This window comes from Anolis carolinensis, chromosome 3 (genome assembly GCF_035594765.1).
Source record: "Anolis carolinensis isolate JA03-04 chromosome 3, rAnoCar3.1.pri, whole genome shotgun sequence".
NCBI classification, from domain to species: Eukaryota; Metazoa; Chordata; class Lepidosauria; order Squamata; family Dactyloidae; genus Anolis; species Anolis carolinensis.
In genome coordinates, this window is record NC_085843.1 from 265,997,966 (window position 1) to 266,016,664 (window position 18,699).

At 40.5% G+C, this 18,699-nt stretch overlaps 1 long non-coding RNA gene across 15 annotated transcripts in view; it reads left to right on the forward strand.

The window, feature by feature from the left end:
- LOC103278167 (uncharacterized) overlaps positions 1-18,699 on the forward strand; it is a 131,642-nt gene that overhangs the window by 95,794 nt on the left and 17,149 nt on the right. The window lies entirely within an intron of this gene.

Genomic DNA, 18,699 nt, shown 5'->3' on the forward strand with positions numbered 1-18,699 from the left:
CTATTCACTGCTATTCCACCTGGCCAACAAAGCATTCCCATAAGCCACAGCAACGCGTGGCCGGGCACAGCTAGTAATATTATAAAATATTAAAAAATGTTATGTAATTTTGTATAAGTGCATTGTCCTCAAAATTTGTTCCACCATTTAAAGTTTGAAACTCTCTAAAAGGATACAGATAATTAGGAAATGTCCTGGACTTAACATCTGATGACCCACTTTCATGGTGTAATATATCCACTATAGACCCTAGATGGCCAATTTCCCCCATTTTGATGAGTCTTAAAAGCCAAGGAAAAATGTGTGCACAAGAGTGGTAACAGGCAACCAAACACATTTTGTGACATCATCATTCCTGATCACAGGCTATGCTTCATGAAAATGGTATGCCAGCTAGTATGTCTCCTTGAATGGGAGAAAGATAAGTTATAAAATAATCAAATAAATAAATGAATAAACCTACCTTTTTACATACTGTACCTCCATGATAGTTTATCAGTGGAGAGTGAGGGGTCAGTGGCAGCAGAGAAGCATCTAGCTACAGTAGAGTCTCACTTATCTAACCTTCCCTCATCCAGCATTCTGTGTCGGGCTTACTTCAAACGACCGGCATGAAAACAGATCAAAGGCATCTGCTATCAACAGGATCTTTATTGAAGAACACTCGACTTAGGCAAAGTCGAGAATGGCATAATGTTTACATTCAATCCTCTTTATTACTTTTGTTACAACCACACGTAAATACCATCACCACAGACTCACACCACGTGTTAACATCATCGCTACAAACAAACTACTCATTAAAATTGTTTTGGTTTTCTCTCCTGAGTTTCCCATGCTCCATTGCCAGGTGTTCCGTTGGAGCTGTAGAGGAGTGTAAATTGTTATGGCTCCGATTCAAGAGCTTGCAAACTCAGCTCTTGGAATCGGTCCCATGACATGGTACTTCCCCTTCGTCTGACCACTTCTTCTGCATCTCAGTCGCTTTGATCCTGGAACAAAATAGACATAGACACTATGTATCCATTTTATCCAAAGTACCCATATACTTCTTCAGTAAGCTACGATGGAACACAGGGTGTATTTTCCCTAGGCTTTTTGGTAATTGCAATTGGAAGGTTACTTCGTTTATGATTTTCTGTATTCTGAAGGGGCCAATGAACTTAGGGCTTAGCTTTTTTGAAGGCAGACCCAGTTTTATGTTTTTTGTACTTAGCCATACTAAATCTCCCCTTTCCAACTTATTGCCTTCCTTTCTTTTTCGATCTGCGAATGTTTTGTATTTTTTGTGCGCTTCTTTCAAAGCCGCAGTCACTTGGTCCCAACATTTTTGCATTTGAGCTGTCCATTTCCCTGCCCCTATTTCTCCGTTCTCTGGCCACTTCGGCAATTGGGGTAAAGGCTGAATTTCATGTCCATAAATCACTTCAAATGGGGATTTATTTGTCGCGGAGTGAACTGCAGAATTAAATGCCACCTCCGCAAATGCTAACCACCTAGACCAATCGTTTTGTCTTTTGTCTGAATATATGCGAAGGAATTGCCCAAGTGTCTGTTGCGTGCGTTCCACCGCTCCGTTTGTCATAGGGTGGAAAGCAGAACTCATGCTCCTTTCCGCTCCTAACATTTCCAAAAACTTCCCCCAAAACTTGGCTGTGAATTGGACACCCCTGTCGCTGACCACCCGGCTAGGACATCCGTGTAGTTTGTAAATGTGATTTATATATAACTCAGCTAGTTTTTCTGCTGATGGTAGCTTTGCAAGCGCTATAAAGTGAGCCTGCTTGGAGAATAGGTCTAACACAGTCCAAATATAACGATAACCCTTACTGGTAGGCAATTCCCCCACAAAGTCCATCGCTACACATTCCCAAGGTCTGGTAGGTTCCGCCACTGGCTGTAATAGTCCCATTGGTCTCCCCCCCGGCGATTTATTCATGGCACAATCGTCGCATTGGGTAATATAATTCTTTATGTCTTTTCTCATTCCTGGCCACCAACACTGTTTCGCTACTGTCTTGGTAGTTTTTGTAATTCCCATGTGCCCCGCGCTTTGGTTGTCATGAAAACGATTCAATATTTTGGTTCTTAGTGCCGCAGGGATGTACAGCTTTTTTTTCACAAACCATAATCCCCCCTTTTGTTCCCCTTTGTCTGGGTTGGTTAAAATCCATGGGTCCTTTTCGTACGACTGTGCAAGTTCCTTTTCCCAAACACTGCCTTCGGTAATTTTGGCTGCGGCCAAACCCTCTTTTTCCGATTGTGCCCTCGTAGTGACTGCTAATCCCCATTGTTTTTCGGAAAACAAAGTCCCTTCTTTCGCTACGGTTGTGTCCTCATGTTGGGGCATGCGGGAGAGTGCATCAGCCAGAATGTTTTGTTTCCCTTGGAAAAATTTTAATTGAAAATTAAATCTACTGAAATACTGTGCCCATCTAATTTGTTTGGGAGATAATTTTCGTGGAGATTTTAGATATTGGAGATTTTTATGATCAGTCCATACTTCGAACGGAATTTCACTCCCTTCGAGGAAGTGCCTCCAGCATTCTAATGCTTTCAATATTGCTAATGCTTCCTTTTCCCATATGGGCCAGCATTTTTCAGTTTCGCTAAATTTTCGCGATAAATACCCACATGGCTTCAAATTCCCGTTTTGATCTTTTTGTAATAATACTGCTCCATATGCACAGTCTGAAGCATCACAATGTATTGTGAACGGACTCTGCGTGTCTGGGTGCTTTAAGATGGGTTCCTCTGTGAAGCGTCCTTTTAAACTTTTGAAAGCTCTTTGGCATTCTGGCATCCAAATTAATTTAGCGCCAGGGGCTTTTACTTTTGCTGTTTCCCCCCTTCCTTTCGTCTTCAAAAGTTCAGTAAGGGGCGCCGCCAGCTGAGCAAAGTCTTTTATGAATGACCTGTAGAAATTTGCGAACCCTAAGAATGATTGTAATTGTCTCCTCGTCTGAGGGACTCCCCATTCCCGTACGTCCGACACTTTGGCCGGGTCCATAGCTAATCCATCTGAAGATATTCGATACCCCAGAAAGTCAATTTGTGTTTTGTTGAATTCACATTTGGAGAATTTTGCATACAGCTTAGCTTCCCTTAGCTTTTGTAAGACTTCCCGGACCAATTTAGTGTGCTGCTTCCTACCCTCACTCACAATAAGGATATCATCTAAAAATACAAATACTCCTCGATATAATAATGGGCGGAGTATTTCGTTTATGAGTTGCATGAAACAGGAGCCCCCATTTTTTAATCCGAAAGGCAAAACTAAATATTCAAAAAGTCCATACGCGCAGGAAAATGCAGTTTTCCAAGTATCCCCAGGCTTAATTCTCAATTTATGGTATGCTTCGATTAAATCTAGCTTCGTAAATATGGTCCCTTTCTTCAACACGGTAATTAGGTCCTTTACTAGTGGCATGGGGTATTTATTGTCTTTTGTAATGGCATTCAAATTTCGGTAATCAATGCATAATCTTAACGAATTATCTTTCTTCCTTCTGAACAAAACGGGGGCCCCCAAAGGGGAGTCAGAAGGCTTGATGAATCCTCGTGCCAAATTTTTATCAATATATTTCCTCAGTTCTTCCTTTTCTTGAACAGACATGGGATAAACTTTGGGCTTAGGTAAACTTGCTCCCGGGGTTATTTCAATCCCCACTTCTAGATCCCTTTTGGGAGGTAATTTGCTTGCTTCCTTTTGATTAAACACATCTACGAAGTCTCTGTATTCCGGGGGCAGTAGCTCTTTAGTTATTTCCTCTGACTCATCCCCCTCGCTCCCTTCCACTGCTATCTTGCCTATTTCCTCTTCCGCTTGTTGTTCTCTGAAAGACATGCTTTTTCCCCTCCAATCTACTTCGGGATTAGCCTGCTCTAGCCACAGGATTCCCAGTATTACATTGTACGTGGCGATAGGGGATATTACAAATGGTATTCTTCCTTCCCATTTGCCTATTTTACATGGAATCCCCTGTATTTCCTTCTTTGATAATCCCCCGGCCGCAAACGATCCATCCAACTGCGAGAACGCAATTGGAACTTTTAGTATTGCCTGCTGGCATTTTAGAGCCTCGGCTAATTCCGGAGTTATAATGTTCCTGGAGCAGCCACAATCCACTAATGCTCTACAGGTGGCTCGATTCTCTAGTCCCGATAAGCAAATTGGCACTACCATCATGCGTCTGTCTTGACTCACCAACTTCTCCGGAGGTTCTGGGGCTTGTATCTCCTCCTCCGCTCGTCTCCCGGCCACTGGCATGGGTTTCGGGGCTTTCGGCGGTTCCCCCTTCCGGGCCCAGCATTCTGCCGCCCGATGGCCTGCTTTCCCACACACAAAACATCCTTGTTTGGTTTTGTAGTCCTCGCCCTTGGAAGCAATCCCGGGCCGTCCCCCGGGGCGTTCTTGCTTTCTCATTTCCCCTCGACCCCTCGCTGGCGGTCGCTGCTGGGCCCTGCTGCTCCAATAGCGCTTCACTTGGGATAGAGTAGATTCAACGCGCCCTGCCAGTTGAATCCACCCCTGCAAAGTCTCTGGATCATCTCTGTGCGCCGCCCAACTAAATATCTCAGGGCGCAGTCCCTCCTTAAACATCTCAACTTTGGTGACTTCGGACCATTCTGGTACCTTTTCCGCAAGATGGAGGAATTCCTCTGCAAATTCAGACACCGTTTTGTCCTTTTGCTTTATGATTTTCAACTGGTCGCGAGCTCTCAATTGCTCCAGCGGATCTCTGAAACGGTTCTCTAGGGCAGCTAGAAATCGATGTACCGACCTCAAACACGGGTCGTGCCTAGCATGTAATTGTACATACCAGCTGGCTGCCCCTCTTTTAAGGGTATTTCCGATGGCTCGAACTTTACTTCCTTCGGAGGGGAATGTACGTGCGTTGTCTTCCATGTATCCCCTAATGCAAATGAGGAAAAAGTTCAGTTCGGATGATTCTCCTCCATATTCTAATTTGAGCTCCTCTCTCCTGGGTGCCCACCCTGCGACAGGGTGCCTTTGAACGGGTGGCATGGGGAGGGGTTGCATCAGGTTCCTCTGAACTGTCTCTTCGACCATGCCGCGCCCCAGTCCTGTAGTTGCCCTCCGTGGACCTCCGAATCCCGATGCTGCCGTAGGCCCCTCCATCCATTTAAATGTAGGCCCCGCTGTTGCTCCCTCGTCTCGTCTACCAATTCTCCCCTCGTCCCCGCCGTCGGATGGCGCATCCTCTCCGTCTCCATGGGCATCCGGCTCCTCTCCGTCCTCCTCCACCAATCCACTGGACCCGATCCCTGGCCCTAGCGGTATTTCGACTCCAACACCGAGTCGGGGAGTTGGGATTCTCATTGGGGTTGGCGGCCTCAGAGTCCCTAAGGCTCGCTGGCGATTCATCTCCTGCTCCATCTTTTCCCGAAACTCCAGCTCCTGCCAATACTCCTCGTCACCGCCAACTGCCGTTGGGCTCTGCGTTGATGTGCGCAGGTCCCTTTGGCCCCAGGCTTCACTCTTTCCCGGTCCTCTTTTGGTGCCGTATTGGGTGGGCTCCCTCTGGAGATTCTCCTCCAACAACGGCAATCTTCCCACAGTTTCCGATAGCCTGGATAGGTTGGTTTCCAGGATGGATAACCGTAGTGCCACGGTCTCTGGCATACTCCCCCCGGATCCCCAACTGGTCTCCGCAGCCACTGAAGCTCCTCTTCCCCCTCTGGGGATTCTGTGGGTCACTCCATTGGGCCTAGGGTAGCCGGTGGAGGAAGCGATGGCCTGTGGCGTTTCTCCTCCCTCCGGACGAACATCTGGCAAGGGACCCTCTGCCCCCTTCGGGCTCCGATCGCCCCCTCCGCTCATTTTCACTTCACTGCTGCTCCGCAGGAGGGTGAGAATGGGATTCTCGACTTTATGTCGGGCTTACTTCAAACGACCAGCATGAAAACAGATCAAAGGCATCTGCTATCAACAGGATCTTTATTGAAGAACACTCGACTTAGGCAAAGTCGAGAATGGCATAATGTTTACATTCAATCCTCTTTATTACTTTTGTTACAACGTCACACCACACGTAAATACCATCACCACAGACTCACACCACGTGTTAACATCATCGCTACAAACAAACTACTCATTAAAATTGTTTTGGTTTTCTCTCCTGAGTTTCCCATGCTCCATTGCCAGGTGTTCCGTTGGAGCTGTAGAGGAGTGTAAATTGTTATGGCTCCGATTCAAGAGCTTGCAAACTCAGCTCTTGGAATCGGTCCCATAACAATTCTGTATTATCCAACACAGTCTGCCTTTTAGTAGTCAATGTTATTGTAGTCAATATTTTCAATACATTGTGATGTTTTGGTGCTAAATTCATAAATACAGTAATTACTACATAACGTTGCCATGTATTGAACTACTTTTTCTGTCAATTTGTTTGTAAAACATGATGTTTTGGTGCTTAATTTGTAAAATCATAATGTAATTTGAAGTTTAATAGGCTTTTCCTTAATTCCTCCTTATTATCCAACATTTTCACTTATCCAATGTTCTGCTGGCCCATTTATTTTGGATAAGCGAGAGACTACTGTATTGCCAATAGGTGGACACATCATGAAGGCACAATCTTCCATGATCTCTGGAAGATCCCTAGGATGCCACATTACAGTGCATCCAGCTACAGACACGTAACTCAATACTTCTCACCTGTCCCTCTCCTCTTCTTCACTTCAAGTGAATAGCTGTATTGGGGTTGAGGATATTCTGGTTGTTATGTGAGAGAGGAAGAGACTTCTGATCTCCATAGTACCACCACCACCAAAAACAATAGTAAAAAAATAAAAGATATGTGCATATGTCACTAATACAATGCCAGCCTAAGGTCTCTTTCACAGCACATAATTGTAGCACTAACTGTCATGACTGCCTCCTAGGATTAATAGTCTGAGATACATTATAGTTCTCTATTTCTAAAGTTCTAAATGTTAGTGTTCTAAATTAAAAATTTCAGAATGCCATTTTATTCACCTACCAGCATTTTTACCATGTCTGAAAGAAAATCTCACATTACTAGATCACATCTGATACGATATTGTTCTATAATGGTTTAAAACCACTGCTAATTCCTCAAAGACTGCATTTTTCCATAGGTTTTAACTGGAAAAGATAAATGATCAATTGAAAATATATTCAATAAATAAAGGTAATGAATTAAAATATTTTAAAAATATTTATCTTGAACCGTTTTTATTTAATAACTGAGAGGACCTTCCACATACTGCAAGTGCTTAGGATACATTGTGCAAGAAAAACACTAACCATATTGCTAATGAATGGGAGTGCAAAGAAAAGTCCCTACAATATACCTGTCAGAATATACATCTGGGATCTCATCTCATTAGGAAATACTCTGTTTCTGAGACTGATTGAGGACGATTCCCAACAGGTCCCTTCAAATGACGTTTACCCCATCCCATTGGTAATAAGTTGAAATCCATCTACAAAAGTCACAGAAATTGAGTATTAGTAGACAATATTCTATTCGTAGCATTTTAAAAACTTCTTAGTTTTCCATCCCAAAATCACAGTTTTTGCATATGATCGGGAAATCAACATCCCGTCAACAACGATACAACTTGTCATCACGGGGCATGTCTGGGGGCAGAGTCTCATGAGCCTGAACTGCTCATGATGGAAGTGTCTGCCATTTCTGTTTGGGACATTGAATGAAAAAGATCTCCAGGATTAAGGAAATTGGGAATTGCTGCTTTACCTCATTATATATTTTTGCAATTTTTAAACTGGAATCTGTGCAATTTCTTCCACTGTCGTATCTGTATTGAAGCAACAGACTTTTACTTTTAACTATTATGCCTCCTTAGAAGGAGAAACAGCATTATCAGAAGTGGCTGGTGCCTCTTCGTCGCCTTGAGTTCAGCCTCATAAAACTGAAGTAGTAATCACTTGGAGGATATGTCCCTCATAGATTTAGATTTTTAAAAAATAAATAAATAAATAAAAAGATCACGGTGTTACATAGGGAGTGTTTTGAGCAGATTGGGGGGGAGCCAGCCTTCTGTGGTGTGAATCACAGCATTTTATGAAGGTAAGAATCATAGTATTTGGGTGTGATGGGGTCCGTATGCATCTTGTCTGCATTCAGTATGCATTCAGTCAGAAACAACTATGGGATACATACGGATAGAAACAGATTAATTCCTAATGCGATGAAGTCCTTGGTTTAATTCAGTCTGGAGTTCAGCAGAAATTGTCAAACCTTTCAGTTTTAGTATGACTTAATTACTTATTTTCCAAACTTAAGCTTGGTTCATATCATTTCTGCAATTGTTGGATTTCTCCTCAACACCCCCCCCCCCCCCAGTTATTTTGTAAGTAATGCTCCTGGTGTACACATCTTTTTTTTCACAAACAGTGCTTTCATGTTATGTGTACATTTTGTCCAATACAGAATTTCTGTTTGCATTTTTCCTTAGAAGAGAACTGAATTCTAGCATTTTGAGGAGGATGGATGTTAAAGGATCATTATGTTTTAGCTCGGGCACAGGTCTGAGAAATGTAGGTAAGTTCCCATTAAACTGAAACTGAAATATTTTTTCCTCATCAGTACTAGACACCCAACCTCTCCACTCACTGGCAGCAGAGGCCAGTAATGTTATGTAGATGTTGCATTAAATTCCAATCAGCCATAAAGCAGAGCATCACATTCCTAATCACATTTGCCTAGAAGCAGCTGAGAACAAACTGTGCATTAGAAGATCAAGACTGCAATCTTCATCTGCTTCTGTGGTTACCACATTTTTACTTGGAGAAAAAAAATCTATATAAAATCTTATTGACTTCTAACACTCAGCTCAGTGAGGTTTATTTTTTCCTAATTAAATATGTTGAGAACAGGGCTACCCCAGAAGACTTGTGATGTTTTAACTACAGTACGAGCTATGGCTTCAGTAACAACAATGTCAGAAAGTAAATCTGTAAAAGGTTCAGTCCTTGCTGCCTAGAGAAACAGATGTAGATCCAGGTGGGAGCAGACTGCGTTGGATAATCCAGAACATTGGATAAGCGAAGGTTGGATAAGCGAGACTCTACTGTATATGTTTTTATTTATATGTCTGTTTTATGCGGTATTGAATTGTTGCCTACTTATAAGCCGCTATGGGTCCCCTTCAGGGTGATAAGGGTGGGATATAAATACAGTAAATAATAAATAAATAGTCCAGTTTTTCAATAATACATTTTGGACTGTTGCACCTACTGGAGGCTGCATTGATGCATCTGGCATGACAAGACATAATATTTCGGATTTTTCACATTTCATGGCCATTTTTTCTTTGCAAAGCATGTTAACCTCTGAAGATTTTCTGCTCAAAGAAGCATTCAGCCATTGATTGAGGAAGGGCTTAAATGATGTGTGTGTATTATGAATTTTCCCAAAACTTAAAGTGCTTTTAAGCTGTTCTTATTTTGAGTGTTGTTTTAATATGATTATGTGCTTAACTGCATATAACCCAAAGGCACCAAATCATGTCTGATCTTGGAAGCTAAATAGGAAGAACGCTGTTCAGTTTTTGGTTGTGAGCTTTGAGCTATATTTCAGAGGAAGGCACCAGCAAAACCACCTCTGGATATTCCTTGCCTAAGAAAACTTTATGAAATTCATGGAGCTGACATATGTCAATAGACAACTCGAAGGTACACACAGAGCAAGAATTGTTTATCAGTATTCTAAATTATTATACTTTTAGTTATTCATGACTTCGAAAAATATGTTATGAATTGGGCTCTAGTATTGGGAGAAAGGCAGGGAAGAAAGGAAGCAACTTCTAAAAACATAACAAAGGTAGCTTTAGAATACATTGTCCATCTCCAAATGAAAATAAACTGGGAGCATCCAATGGGATCCACAGAAGAAACACGAGACATCCTATAAGATGCTCAAATGATTATATTATTGGTAGAAAATCTACAAAATAAGACATTTCTATTAACAAATAACTATCTTTTGAGCATCTTGACATGTATCTCACATTTCTTTTATCTCCAAATGATCATTGTTCCTCAAGTTATGGTGGATGCCATTTTATGCATCCCCAATTGGCATTTAGCCAGGAATTAGAGAGAGGAGAGCTCAATACAACATCTGCAGGGCCTATCTCTGAAGCATCCAGAAGAAGAAGAAAAAAGGAAAGAGGCCATTCTCAACCCATCTGACTACCAGATTCTAGGTATTCTTTCAATTATATATATGTAGTAAAATTGGATATTTCAATTCTACAGTGCAATCTTTGGTCCACGTTACTAAATGTAGCTTAGAGAGGGGCCTTATGAGAATTTAGGTCTTTCCTCAGTTTAGTTACCCTTCCATTTATCCTGGGAATTATAGTTTGGTGAGGCACCTCTATTCTTTGACAGAGAAGGCTAAAGAACTTATAAAACTGCAACTCCCACAATTCCATAGCCTTGAGCCATAGCAGTTAAAATGGTGGCAAACTGCACTAATTATGCATTAACCACTTTCCTTTAACTAAGGGTACAATAAAATAAAATAAAATCTTAACAAAAATGTTTGGAATGTAATGTCCTAGCTACACTGCAAATGTTATGCAAATATCTACAATACAAATGTTATGATTCCCTTTCCCTCTCCACCATTTATGTCAAAGTGGAGTATTTTTGTATCCTTTCACTTAGATTCCAACACTATTTAAATTAGAACGATAACGAAAAACCATCAGAAGATGAATAATTGTACTTAAATGCCCCCCCCAAATTATTAAAATAATGTCCCCCAATATGTATCCAAATTAGATACTGGAAGACACTTGTTTTCTTGTTCTTTGGAGAATTTGCCCAAATTATGAGGAAGTGCTAGAATCACAGATCTGAGTGGGGAGAAATAACGTTTGCCAAACGTTAACGTTAACATTTATCATGCAAGTGTGATGCAAATATTTCTGAGTGGGGAGAAATAACGTTTGCCAAACGTTAACGTTAACATTTATCATGCAAATGTGATGCAAATATTTCTAATGTTGGCGTGGGCTCAGAGGAAATTGCATTTTACACCTTATTTTATTGAAGAGTTAGTGCCCAAGAGCATTTCCATTGGGAGGGGTGCTTGAAATGTTTGCCCCCTTCCTGCAGTTGGGAATTCCCTAAAATATCTCATTAAGCTTGTCAATGAAGCCTATTCACAAATGAGGACAAATGAGTGTGTCTGCATAAGTTATTGTGCTAATTTGCAAAGCTGTTAATGAGCTATTTTCGAAGCTCATAAAAAAGAGAGAGGAAGAGCTGTGCCATTAAAATACAGGACCATCATTTTATTTTGATGGGGCATGAGAGCTGATAGTTTATCAAACAGTATATCCTTCTTCAATATCTCAGAGTGCAAGAAGATCAAAGATATAAGTCCATACTCCAGGAAATAATGCCCAACTGCTCACTGGAGGGAAGGATATTAGAGACAAAGCTGAAGTACTTTGGCCATATAATACGAAGACAGGACAACTTGGAGAAAATAATGATGCTGGAGAAAAAGGAAGAGGGGCCGACCAAGGGCAAGATGGATGGTATCCTTGAAGTGACTGCCTTGACCTTGAAGGAGCTGGGTGTGGTGGGCCGACAGGGAGCTCTGGCGTGGGCTGGTCCATGAGGTCATGAAGAGTTGGAAGTGACTGAACGAATAAACAACAACAAACCATACCTTTCTCATTATGTGGCTACCATACTTCGATTTCATTGAGATTTCAAGCATGGTTATAACTATGCAGGAGGGGATGAAGACATTGTCTCCCCACAAAAAGAATCCTGTCCCTCCACAAAATGAAATGTTCATTTTGTGCTCAGATTTCTAGTATTTTAGCAATTTACACGTTCAGTTGAGTTTTTCAAAATACAAAGGAAAGTAGGCAAAGTTATAAAAGAGAACACAGAAAATAGAGGACTCCTAGATTCGACTGTTTTTCTCTCTCTCTGCAAGGCTAGGAATTTGGAGACTGAAGGAAAATTTAATTGGTGCCAGAATGGTTATTCATTCTGATTTTGCCATTCACCCTTGTGTTGTCAAGCCACAATGCCCACCCTCAAATCTGTAGTTTTCCAAGGACTTTATAACAAAAATATTATTATTATTATTATTATTATTATTATTATTATTATTATTATTATTATATACTTTTTTGAACTTTCACTATTTTGAAGCATCAGAGGTTGGGAGCAGACTGGCGGCAGCTCCTTCCCCACTAAGATTTTATTGTTTCAACTCTTCAATAAAATGTATCCTTTATGCCTATCTTGTATCTATCTTATCCATTTCTTTATATAAAATGTATAAGTTTCCCTGTAAAATGTAGCAAGATCTAACCCAGAGCAATCACCTTTTTGTAAGCCCATTGAGGCATTTCCTGAGCAGGAAAGGTTGGGCAATCCCTCCGGCTTTTCCCAGCCAGAGCAATCACCAGAGTTAGATAGTTTCCCATGACAGGCTAGATTAACCAGTCAAGATATATATACATTTGTTAAACCTTTGACCCTTGATTGCTGAGATCATCGCCCTTTGTCTCAAGAGCCTCACGACTTTGTTGCATTTAGAAGTGGTCTCTTGGGTGTTCTGGAAATGATAGCCCCAAACAATGTGTCCAATATGTGGTTCTCTGTTAGCAGCTTGTGTCCTATAATAGTAGTACAGTGCAAGGTCTTTCCCTAAGCTCCTTCCTTGCTTCCAATTTATTTGTACTACCCTAGAGGAGTTGAAATGTAAAGACATCTCGGTAAACTGTCACCGATTTAGATGTTCATCAAGTCTCCAGAGATACCTAATTAAAATGATCTAATGAATATTGAGAGAACCAATGAGATCAATATAAGAAGAAAAGCAAACTGTAATGGAACAGTTTTGGAATGATGCGTATGTTAGGGAAGTGGGGTGGCAGAGGGAAAACCCAGAAGGCACAGTATGCAATTAAAAACACAGTATGTAGTTTGCATCTATTTCAGGAAATCACAGTTTCAGTGGCATTGAAAAGTAAAAGGAAGAAACCTTCTAATAATGACAAAATTACAAAAAATAGAAAATAGTTTATTTTAAAACCACTTGGACTTTGTAAAAGTTACTCAATTCCAGATGGGTTTTCAATCCCATATGCAATTCCTTTGGAGAAAACCTCCATGAACTCAGTAAGAATCATTTCTAACATTGAATAAGCAGATGTAGTGCTGCATTACTAATTAAATTTTCCAGCCCTTAAAGTGTTAGTTTTCCTCATTGAGTCTCATACACTGCTGGGGTGCAATATTGAGTCCCATATAGTGCAGGGATACAATTTCCATCACCTGAAGAAAGCATTGCTAATGGTAAGAGATGTTGGGTGTTGTAGTCAAAAACCATCAGGCAGCCAAGAATCTAAACTGCCTAGGTAGTTAATTTCTGACACATGCTATGGAATCGTATGAGTTGTGGTTAGGGGCAGCACCAGCATTATATAGTAGAAAAGGCTGACGACACTGTAAAACTACAACTCACATGATTTCATAGCATTCAGCCGCAAGAGTTAAAGTGGATCTACACAGCCATATAATCTGGTTTATAATCTCAGATTGTAAGTATAGACTCATATAATCCAGATCAAAGTAGATAATCTGGGATTAGATCCTGGGTTTTAGGGCAGTGTAGGGCCCATCCAGACAGGGCTAAATCCTGGGAGATTTAAACCCTCACACCTCCCCAAAACCCTGCACTTTCCTGGTGTGTGTGTGTGTGGCTACATGACCTCCCAGGTCAAACAGAGCTTGGCCAAGAAGGGCATTCAAATGATGTGTTAAGAGGTGGGCGGGAGGGGGGGAGGGAAATCCCATTTGGGTGTGTTAGAAGCTGTGCTCAAGGGGCCTTTACATGCAGCCAGACCCCTCCAATAGGTTTTGGGGCAAAATGGGGATCTGGGAGGGGAGGATGGAGGTGCCATTCTGTTCCTTCAGGCTCTGAGAACCCAAAGAACCGGGATGGCAATGGGGATTGACCCCCAGGATCGCAGAATGCAGTCCCAAGGGCTAATCCCCATAGGACCACACCTGGAAAGATCTGGACCTTACATTTAGATCTGGATTTTTCCATGTGTCAAATTAATCCAGAGTAAACAGTTTACTCCAGATTAGTCTGGGTTTACTGAAGCAGTCATTTGGATGCCTCAGGTAAACCCGTGACCTATCGTGGGTTATGGGCCAGTGTGGAAGGACCTTTAGATCCAGCCTTATATAGGCCTTTGTTTTCCAACCCTTTTCACCTGGAACACTGTATCTGGAGTATCTGAAAAATAATTCTGGGAAATATAAATTTCCAAGATGTTTGAATTTGTTAGAATGTGAAATCAACCATCTTGAAAGCTACATCTCTTCTCTACCATTACTTTGGGATGCTGTTGAGTATGGTCCAAAGCCATGGGAACACACACTTTTGCCCAATTATGTAAGATTCTGAATAACCAAAGTTAAATGGAGATCCTTTGCTAACTGCTGCAGATCAAAATGACTGTTAAAGAAACAATTACTGACTAACTTAAAAACTGGCAAAGCTATTTTAGCACAGAGTGTTCAAAATGTGCATGTTTTGATACATGTACTCATTTCCCACTTTGAATACATTATTTTCCTTGACCCCTTTAAATGAGCAAGTTGGTTCCTTTATTTTTCATCATTTTAAATATAAGTCACTGCTGGCTTAACACTTGGTGATTTTATGTGCTTTCTTCATTTCAAACCAGCTGAGATATAATTAATAGTAGAGAAATTCACCTTTGGGCTTATTAATAACTGAAACCCAGCAAGATCATGTAGTGACCCAGACAACCGAACATTTAAATCTTTATACAAGAGTCTCTGCCTGTACTAGGCTGATTTCACAAATAGCAGCAGCTGTGCACTTGAGTTAACATATGCACCATCATGTAATAAGTTGGAAAACCAATGTGATAAACTAAATACCTCATTAAAATAGACCTATTTTAAAGGATTTCATTTGACATTGGGATATAAAGACAACCAAGCATGAGCACAAAACATTTTGGAGTATAACTGGTATCAATCTGTCTCAAACTAAATGCAGAGAAGACTGGCATATTTTTTCATATATCTGTCTATTTATATATTAAATGGGACTTGGATCTCATTTTTATAATGGAAAACCTGTGCAGGGGACATGAGCTCTTTGAGTTTCCTCCCTTGTCACTGCAACCAAAGCATCTATTTGACTGTGACATGTCTTAAATTCAGTCTGTGCAATCCTTCTGCATAAACTAATTGGGTAATCAATAGTTTTATTGTTTTCTTTATGTAGGTGAAATTTACCATCTCCTAGCATTTGCCTTAATGCTATTTTTCAGAGCTGCTTGTTCTTAAATGGCAAGCCTAAGCCTTTAATGTCTCATGCCACAACTATGTCCACATGTTCCACTTCTATGTTCTTAATATTCTGACCATGTAATGAATTATTTTGGCTGGATCTACACTGCCACAGAATGTAGTATCTGATCCCATATTATCGACTTTGAACTGGATCATATGAGTCTACACTGCCATATAATTTAGTTCAAACAGATTTTATGGGATCAGAAACTGGATTATATGGCAGTGTAGATCCAGCCTTTGTTAGATTTCAAAGCAAAAGTTCATAATTTTCTTTATATAGGTATATTTGCTTCTGCAAGGTCTCACAGAGTTCGGTTTCCCCCGCAGCCATGGATCGAATGACTTGAATGATGCCTTCCCAGAACAGATGACCATACAATTAAAAAAAGAGAGATGTAGCAATAATGGAGACTTCAATTAATCTGATATTTGTTGGAAGTCAAACTTTGCCAAGAATCTCAGGTCCAATAAATTCTCATTTGCCTTGCAGACAATTTCATTATGCAGAAAGTGGAAAACAAGTGGATGATCTATTTTAGATCTGATCCTAATTGTGATGACCTGATCACTAAAAGTAAACATGCGTTTCTCAAAAAAAAAGTCATGACAGACTAATATTAAATATTTTTATAGGCTGACAAGCTTGATAGATAAATGTGTAGCATATCTTGATTTCAGTAAGGCATTCAGCAAAACAAGCTAATAAAATGTGGGTTAGACAATGCAACTGTTTTGTACTTAGTTGACTGATGGCTCCTCTTCATCTTGGATATGACTAGTGGGTGCTACAGCATTCTGTCCTGAGCCCGGAGCTTTTCAAACATCTTTATCAATGACCTAGATGATGAAATAGCAGAAGGCATGCTTGCTTATCACATTGGTAAATGACATCAAATTGTGAGGGATAACTAATACCACAGAAGACAGCTTGAGTATTCAAAATAATCTTAACAGATTGGTGAGTGGGGCCACAATTAACAAAATGAATTTCAATAGGGAGAAATATAAAGTATGAAACTTAGGAAGAAAAAGTGAAATGCATAGATATAGGATGGGTGACATCTAGCTTGACAACAATACACATAGATCCTATCTACACTACCATATAATCTAGTGTGAACTGCATTATAATGGTTAGTGTAGAGTCATATAATGCAGATTGAAGAGCACAGAACTATATTATATTAATCTACACTGCCATATACCAGGCAATTAATCTGCATTCTGAAACTGGATTATAAGGCAGTGTGTATGGGGCCTTAGCAGATCACAAGCAGAACATGAGGCAGCAATGTGATGTAGATTGCATCAATAGAAGTGTCTAGATCAGTAATTCCCAACCTTTGGTCCTCCATTTGTTTTGGACTTCAACTCCCAGAAATCCCGGATACTTTACCAGATGTTGGGAATTGTGGGAGCTGAAGTCCAAAACACCTGGAGGACCAAAGGTTGGGAACCACTGGTCTAGATAAAAGGAAGTACAGTAATAGTACCATTTTATTCTGCTTTAGTCAGATCTCACCTGGAACAATGTGTCCAGTTCTGGGCACCACAATTCAAGAAGGATTTTTACAAATTGGGACGTGTCTAGAGAAGGGTGACCAAAATGGGGGGGGAGGGAGGATATAGAAACCATGCCCTAGGGAGCTGGGTAGATTTGGCCTTTACCATTCACATGATTATCTACTCACTTTGCTTTAGACAACATCTTATCTCTCATTTCTGTCCTCCAACAACCATCCTTAATACTGAGTTTATCACCTCAGCATCATACCCCAGTTTTTCCATTTCTATGGCTATTCATATACTCAGACTGTTTATAAAGGTCTGTTCCTAGGCATTTCATTTCATGCAACTGAGAAGATAGAATTAGTCCACAAAAGCTTGAGACATCAACTCTGTTCTTTCAGTCAGTTTCTAAGGTGCTACATAATCCCTTTGCATAATAATGCTTTAAGGTATTGGAGGTTTAGTCTGAAATTGAAATACGAAGGAGCAATTTTTCTATCCTGCTTTTAATTAAGACCCACATTTATTTCTCTGGTGAACTCAATTGTCCATCCCAGTTTTACTGTCTATTCGATTGTACACCAAATGAGCATGGATGGTACAATGAATTACCTTTTATTGAACTGTCAAGGTGAGGTTTAATGTATGATCATCATGATTCCACACATGCTGATTGGATATTCAAACAAAACACATCCTAGGTGATTCTGCCAACATTTCTCTGTATGCCCATATGATTAGCTGGCATGCCTTTTCCCCAATGTAGCAACATTTCGCTAATGGAGTAATTAGCTGCATATGTCATTTCCTCAACACAGCTGCAGCCATTATGCATTGTAAATTTTAGCTTGTATGAACTGGCTGGTAGGCTTGTATGTCCCATGACTAATCTGTCTCATTCCTCAATTATTAGGAAATTCTTCAGGCAGTGGTTTCTGACCCATTAATGCTGAATGGTAGGGTTGATCTATCATGTAATTGGCTTTCCCTGCCATGACATGGCTTCAACTCAAACAATTCTAGGAATATTACAAAATGAACAATTATGTTGGTTTCATTCCATACAATAGCCACAATTTGTTCTTTTTCATATGTTTTAAAGTACAACTTTGCTAAGATCCTGCCAGAATGTCTGATAGTCATTCATTATGTAGTCCAAAACATCTAGGGCCCTTTCATAGTACATATAATCATGGCAGTATGAGTTTAACTTTTCCCCCCATGACTTCATCCTACAGAATTCTAGACTTCGAAGTTTGGTGAGGTACTAGGCCTGTAAATAAATTAGATACTCCTCCCTGAACTGAAATCCAAAGATTTCATAGGATATTGTCATGGCTGTTAAAGTGGAGGGCATTTTAATCTTCAAAGTCCACAAATGCTATAACACTGCAGTGTTGAAGCTTCCCTGTTTCCATGAGGAATATAGAACATTTGCAGTTAACCAATAGTCTTTAACAACATTGGTTTCATTCAAGAAATCACTCTGCACAGGTTTACATCTCTGTTTCACTTCTAGTTTCTACAAATTGCTTTGGATTAATATGAGAACTAGGAATAAAATTCATACTCTTTATTTTATCTTTGAAAAAGAGAGGGGTTTGAGCAGAACTTTCAGTCATAGAATAATAGAGTTGGAAGAGACCACATGGGCCATCTAGTCGAACCCGCTGCCATGCAGGAAAAGCACAAAGTACCCCTAACAGATTGCCATCCAGCCTCTGTTTAAAAGCCTCCAAGGAAGGAGATTCCACCATAAAGTTTTATGAACTGAGCCCCCTCCCCCCACTCAC